At 39.5% G+C, this 7,677-nt stretch overlaps 1 pseudogene; it reads left to right on the top strand.

The window, feature by feature from the left end:
* Positions 1-3,212: 3,212 nt before the first annotated feature.
* LOC123827423 lies at positions 3,213-7,292 on the top strand (annotated as a pseudogene).
* Positions 7,293-7,677: the final 385 nt, after the last annotated feature.

The raw sequence follows: 7,677 nt of genomic DNA, 5'->3' as shown, positions 1-7,677 counted from the left end.
AGTAGCTTACCTACAGTCACCCAGATAGTGGGCAGAAGAGCCTGAAATTGATGCTGGTGAGTTATAATGGTGTCATAGACAGCCCCCTCCCGTGTCTTTTAGCCTAACATTTTATAACATTTATTTTATTTTAGCAGCATTTACTTCTACCCTTATCCAAAAGGGTTTGGTTGCTTGTATTATTATATAGCCCAAATGTAAACTATTTCTTAGATGTCAAGTTGAACAATTTTACTTTTTGGAAATATATACTAAAAGCTTTGTTAACTGATATTCAAAGGTGCTTTATCATCTGTTTTTTTAATACAAAAGAGATGATTCCATCTTTATTATAACCCCTCTTAAGTCTTTGTTTCCAGATTGGTGAATATCAATTCCAGACAAATACGTTTCCAAAGATGTTCATGTTCAATCCCAATACCTGTGAATATGTTAGTTACATGAGAAAAAGAACTTTGTAGATGTTATTAAATTGAAGATGTTCAGCAGGGGAGATTATTCATGGATTGTCTGAGTGGGCCCAGTGTAATCTGCAAATCTTTAAAAGAGGAAATGGCAGGCGGGGAGTCAGAGAGAGATTTGATGATGATGCCACACTGCTGGTTTTGAAGATGGGAGAGGACCATGAGACACAGACTGGAGGTGGCCTTTTAGAGCTGATGAAGACAAGCAAATTGAATCTTCTCTAGAACTCCCCAAAGAAATGCCTGCTGACACCTTGGTATCCTGGTAAGGCCCATTTTGGACCTTTAGAACTGGAAGATGACAAATTTGTGTTTCCTGAAGAAATTTGTTCCTGTAGCAGTTACAGGAAACAAACAGATATGCTTGACTTAACTATAATTTCAAATACGAAATCAGACCTAGATGTACGCCTTTTCTTCTCAGTGGCAATCCAGAAATTCTATGTAGTAGCTACTGTGAAAAACATTGTGAACAGAGCCACTTCACACTGGAGTCAGAGTTGCCATCCCAGAGTTGCCACATCTGTGTGCGCCTGCTCAGACCTTTGGTATATTAAAACTGGGCAGTATGAACTTTGGACTAGCTCAAAAGCAACATTACACCCCAAACAACTATTTGCAAAGATAGCAAGAAAGCAGACATTATGATTATCAAACTGAAATTTAAAGACATTCTTTAGAATTAGTATCACTATGTTAGCTTATCTGTACCTATGGAAATTCCTTACTTCTATTTCTGTAATTGTTTCCCTTCCCTTTATTTTCAGTGCCCCTTGCCTTTGCCTCCAGATCAGAACACTCATCGGGTTTTTGCCTGAATCTGTACTTCCTGAACAGCTGTGTTTTTGGATCTTAAATGAATGCTCATTGCCTCTCACTTTCATTTTGAGGTTAACAGTACTAATGCCAGGAATGTGACTGAAACAGGGAGCTGGGAGACTTGCATTGATACTTCATATAGCAAGTCAATAAAGCCACTTATTTATTTGTTCATTTATTCATTTATTTATGCTTTGATTTTAGTTTACCAGTTTTTGATTTGGAGGAAAATAACATCGCACTTGAATTTCCTCTTTTCAAAATAGTGTTGGGAGAATACACTTTGGTAACTAACATGTGATGCTCCAACAGAGTAGTTAGAACTTGGTACTTCTCAAAAACTGATAGTGATCCCAAAATGTACGCTGTGTTTCCAGCCTGCCTGCAGGACTGTTTGGAGTGCATGGAGAAGCAGTCAGTGATAAAATGATATGTGAACTCTGAAGCATGGTGTGTATGTCAATATCTTGATTACACTGTCAATAAGTTGGACACAAAACATTGAATTACACATGAGTGGAGAAAATTGTGTTTATTCCTGGTCAGAAAAGGTCATTTTCAGTTATTTCCTTCCCTCCAGCAATCCTGTTGCTCAATAGCTGGGCCTGGAAAGGTTTTCTTTGACCTTCTTGTCCAGCTCACTGCTTCCTGTGATTGCAGAAAGCAGGTAAGAGGCTCATTTTCATTTGCTGTCCTCCCAAGATGTTTCCAAATCCCTGTAGTAAAAACAAAAACAAATGAACAAAAAGCTACCTCCCCTTGAATCTCAGGTGTGACTCATTTTTATGTGGCGCAGGCCAAAACACATCCACTGTAGGGTCTGACAGACCGAAGTTTGAATCTGAGCTCTCTCACTGACCAGTTGTGGACTAGAACCTTGGGTCAATTGTCTTAACCTTTCTGACTCTTGGTACTCTAGTCCCTAAAATGTGAATAATAATGTCCACTGTGCAGTGTCTCTGTGACATTTAATTGAAATAATGCATGTACTGTATCTAGGACAGGGCCTTGAATTTAGTAGGCATCTAACAATGGCCTGTATTTTGCAGAAGTGTTGAGGGAATTTAAGGCACTAGAGACAGATGAGTTAGTTTTCGGTATTCAAAAATATTTATCTAGAGCCTCAATTTTACTAATCCCATATAAATTTGTAGGACAAAAGTGGGAAATAGTCTAGACTTAGCCACGTATCCTTTCAACCTTCTAACACAATTTTTCACTTTCTTTTCTCTTCCTTCTTCTTTTTTTAAATGGCTCCATGGAGTGGAGATACAGGTAGCAGAGTTTGCAGGACTGGTCTGCACCACTTGAGAAGCTAGGACTCACTTGTCAAGCATCCCTGCGTTGTTAATGACTGTTTTGGTTTTCCTTGTTCGCATAATGGTTTTCTCTAATGTGAGATTAACTTCAATTAAAGCCCTCTGTGGCTGTGTTCATTCTTAGATTTTCCCTCTAATTGGCCTCTATGCATTTCTTTTGCATTGGCACCAATTTATTTATGTCTGTGACTGCAGTTAGAAGGAATCTGAACTTCAAGAGCTGAGTCTGTTTTCTTGTATAGTTTAGAAAATTAATGCATTATTAAGCTTGTGAAAGGAAAACCCTATAAAAATTTACATGATGGTTATTCCTGACATGGTTTCTTTCTTAGAGCTGAAGGGATTAGAGAAACTCAACATCTGAGGTATTGATTGTATAAGATTCTTCATTCTTTCAGTCTCACAGGAAATGAAATTTTCTTGGGCAAGAGAAAATGCACTGCTGTGTTGTACAAGCCTCTAATATTGATTGTGGTTAGGAGTCGTAAAGTATTGTCTATATTGATTTAAAGTCTTATGGACAATGAATACTCATAATTCTGTGTCTGAACGAGAGGGAGAGAGAAAGAGAAAGTGGGTCACTGAAGCTTGCTGAAACTGCCAGTTAGTGATGCCAGTTATTACTTCCTGTAAAGAAAAGCAGGTAAAACCTTCAGGGACTCTCCTGATGAAATTCACAAGGCATTGGGGTAGCTCCAAACCAATGATTAGTTATGGGCAGCTGCTGCTGTAGTCTAGAAAGACAAGTTATTGAGGGACCAAAAGGAGGGGAAACTAAGGTATGAAATCAGATTACATAGAAACCAAAGAGAGCAGGATACTCTCAAGGATGGAAGACAAAAATGCTGTCTTTATGAAGAAATGGACTTGCCACCGGCTATAGTGTTTGTCTTCAGCTTCTGGAAGCTGCCCTCCAAGTGTGCAGGCAATTATGGTGCTAGGTAGTCCTGTGTGTCTAACATTGGGCTGAGGGTGGATATCGTCTGAGAAGGCATTCTTAATTTGTTGGTGTAAATAAGTCCCCATACCAGGTCCATTTTAATTTATATCACTTATGCTTTTTCAACTAAAGGCAATTTCCTTATGCTTTTATAACAGTTAGGAAATATATAGACCTTTCCAACTCTTTGGCCTGTAATATTTCTTGAGGTTTTAGTTAAATAAAATAAGACATGGACGGAAGGAACAAGATGAATTTTCTCAGTTGGAAGAAACATCACTCAATACTCTATTTTCCAGTTGGGGAACCTGTGTCCTGAGTAGTGAAGTGATTGACCACAGAGGCAGTAACATGGGCTGTGGAACCTCTGCTAAAGCTTGTGCTTATCAATCTGTAATCTAGTGCCCTGTCACTACACTCATTGGAAATACTTCAGTGTAATCATGATAGCAATCCCTACGATATGTTTAAAAACATAAATTAATCCCATAGGTGGTTATGGATTAGATGCTATATTTCAACACTGTTCTCAGTGAATACAACAGACAAAGATTCCTACCTTCCCAGAACTTAGATCCTAGTGGTAAGTGATAGACAATAAACAAATAAGTGCAGAAGTATGTGAGTGGTCAGATTGTGATGACACAATGCTGTGAGGGATAATAAAGCAAGAAAGGGACAAAGGGTGGTAAGTATTTGAACAAAATCTGAGCAAAGAGGAGACTTTCACATGTATGGGGGAGATAATTTCAGAGGCAACAACCAATGTTCCTAAAGAGAGAATGTACTTGATGAGTTTGAGAAGTTGCAAGGAGGCCGCTGTTGCTGGAGCAGAGTGAAAGAGAATAGAATAGCAACAGACAAATTCAGCTAACACAGGATTAGGTTAAACAGGACTTTTTAAGGTGATTTTAAGGATTTTGGCTTTGAGTTTTATGACTGCTAGTTTTACGCATCAACTTGTCTAGGCTATATTTCCCAGGTATTTACTCAAATACTAAGGCTTTATAAAAGTATTTCATACATCTGGTTAGCAGCTACAATTAATTGACTTTAAAGGAGAATACTACCCTCAGTAGTGGTAGACTTCATCCAATTGGATGAAAGTTTTCAAGAGCAAAACGTTAGGTTTCTCTAGAGGAGAAGAAATTCAGTCTCACAACTGCAACATCAACTTCTGCTCGTGTCCAGCCTGTTGGAGTGTCCACTAGATTTCAGACTTGGCAGTTGCCACAATCACATGAAGTAATTCCTTAAAATAAGTCTTTATTTTGGTTCATTTCTCTGTTCACTTGGTTTTGTTCTTTTGGCCCAGTTCTAGGCAGAACTCTGACTAATTCAAATCAGATCAGAAACTTTTCTAGTGTTTTAACCAGGAAAGAAATTTGATGTTGCTTGGTTGAGAATAAGTTTAGAGGTTCAACAGTAGATGCAGAGTGTCTAGTCAAGAGTCTATTGCAATAACTGAAGGGAGAGAAACTGGTATCTTTGTCCTAGGTTAATAGCTGTGGAAGTAGTAAAAAGTGGTAGATTCTGAATATATTTTCAAGGTGGAGTCAACATATTTGCTGACAGGTAGATGGGAAGTATGAAAGAAAGAAGAATCAAAGTCACTCCAAGTTTCTTGGCTGCAAGTAGGAAAATGAGGTTGCCATGGACTAAATTGGGGAAGATTTAGGGCAGATCAAATTTCATCAAGGAGAAAGATAAGGATTTAGTTTATTCATGGTAAGTGTGAGTTTCCCATTAGACGTCCAAGTAGGTGGGGAGAAAGTAGTGGGACATTCAAGTCTGGAGTTCTGTGAAAGAGATATGGACAGAAGGTATAATTTGGGGGGTCCTCAGAATAAAGATGGCCTTTAGAGTCTTGAGAATAGATGAGATATTTTAAGAAGTGTGTATAGATAGAAAGGAAATGATATCCAGGGATTTCACTCCTGGGCACTCCAACGTTAGAAATATGGAAGAGGGGGAGAAAATATCAATAGCAGAGACTAAGACAAGCCAGCCTGTGAGATGGGAGGGGAGCCAGGGAAGAATTTCCCAGAAGACAAGTTAAAAAGGTGTCTGAGAAAATGTTAACCATGATGAATTCTTTTTATGGGTTAAGATAAAAACTGAAAATTGATAATTTGATTTAGCAGTACTTACTGTCACCAGAGCTGTTTCTGTGCAGTAGAATCAAAAGCTTGATTGGAGAGTAAGAGGAAAGAGAAAGTATACAAGGAGGATGGTTATATGCATTTAGGAGTTTTCTTATTGAAAAAAGTATTTGCTGGAAGAGTTTGTGAATTCAACAGGACTTTTTTTTAAGATGAAAGATAGAACATCTCATTTCTATGCTGATGTGAATGTTTTGGTGGAGACAGTCATTGATTGTATGGGAAAGGGGAGAGTTGTTATGCTGTGTCCTTGAAAAGATGAGAGGGGAAAAGAGCTAATGTGCCAATGGAGGGTGAGGCTTGTAGAGGAGTTAAGGCATGTTCATCCAAAGCAGTGGGAGAGAAGGCAGTGTATGTACAAGTGTTCAAAAGCAGGCAGGTAGTAGATGTAGAAATGCGAGCATGTAAAAAAACATCTTCTGAGGGACTTGCTCTTCTAAATGAAAGGAAATGAGAACTTCAGCTGAGATAGAGCATACATGAGAGGGTATAAAGATTTGAGGGAAGAGAAGACTGATGAAGCCATTGAAAGAGGGGACATCTAACTCTTGGCTGAGCTCCTGTCTTCCCCCAATATGACTGTGTGTGAACAGGCAGTGTGGGCCCTTGGTAATATAGCAGGTGATGACCCAGAAGTCAGAGACTTTATTATCTCGAGCAATGCCATCCCACATCTGCTGGCCCTGAGCTCATCAACCATACCAATTACATTTCTGCAGAACATCACAAGGACCCTGTCCAACCTGTGCCAAAACAAGAACCCATACCCTTGCAAAAAGGCAGTGAGGCAAATGTTGCCCATCCTCTTTCACCTCCTGGAGCACCAGTGGAGCAAGGTGCTCTCTGTCACCTTCTGGGCCCTGTCCTAACTCACTTCAGGCTACAATGAGTGCATTGGCCATGTAGGTGACATGGGGGTGCTGCACAGGCTGGTTGAACTCATGACAAGCTCAGAACTGAGCATCTTGACCTCCCCTCCCCTGAACTGTGGACATAGTCATCACAGGAATGGATTGCCAGACCCAGGTGGCCATTGATGCGGGTATCCTGAGCATGCTGTCCCAGGTCCTGCTGTACTCCAAGTCCTCTGTCCAGAAGGAGGCAACCTGGGCCCTGAACAATATGGCTGCAGGGCACCCCCAGCACCTCCAGCAGCTCATTGCTTGCAACATCCTGTCTCCTCTGGTGGCTCTGCTGAAAAATGGAGTTTTTAAAGTCCATAAAGAGGCTGTCTATACAGTGGCTAACTTCGGCGCGCCATGAACCAGTTGATCCAACTTGTATACTCCGGAGTCTTGGAGCCACTGGTGAACCTGCTCACCATCTCAGACACCAAATTTGTTATCATCATACTTCACATCCTCTCTTGTCTCCTTCAAGTGGCAAAGAAGCTCTCTGAGAAGGAATCCCTGTGTCTTCTGATCAAGGAACTTGGTGGACTTGATAGCATCAAGGCTTTGCAATTTCATGAGAACCATCCCTGACTGCTCAGTGCATTATTGAGAACCACTGTTCTGAGGAGGAAGAAAATGGTACAATATCACCATCCCTGGGCCGAGATCATGACTTCTTAAAGCACTTAACATAAAAATACCAAAGCTCTTCAACTTCTAAACTAAGGACTAAACCCTAACAGGTAACTTCTTTAAGAAAAAGCACTCCTATACCTTGTTGTACCCCAGGTATAAAGTTTTTAAAACTGTAAGTTAATATAATTTTTGACACTTTCAAAAAAATGAGAAAATGTGGTAGATATGAAGACAGTATAAGGTTTTTGTCAAGTATACGCCGAGTTTTGGGTTTCTGTTTTTACCACTGATGAGGGATGGTGCAAACAGATTTTCCTTTAAATAGACTTTTTAAAAATTTTGCTGATTAGTATAAAAGTAATCTTTTTTTCTACACTGAAGCTAAAATTAGAATGAATTCTGGTAAATGAGATTAAAAATAAATTTTTATTAGATTTGTTATAC

Source organism: Phyllostomus hastatus, unplaced genomic scaffold, assembly GCF_019186645.2.
Source record: "Phyllostomus hastatus isolate PE091 unplaced genomic scaffold, TTU_PhHast_1.1 phas_contig_86, whole genome shotgun sequence".
NCBI classification, from domain to species: Eukaryota; Metazoa; Chordata; class Mammalia; order Chiroptera; family Phyllostomidae; genus Phyllostomus; species Phyllostomus hastatus.
Note: the sequence above shows the minus strand (reverse complement) of the source record. Positions and strands in the feature narration are given on the sequence as shown.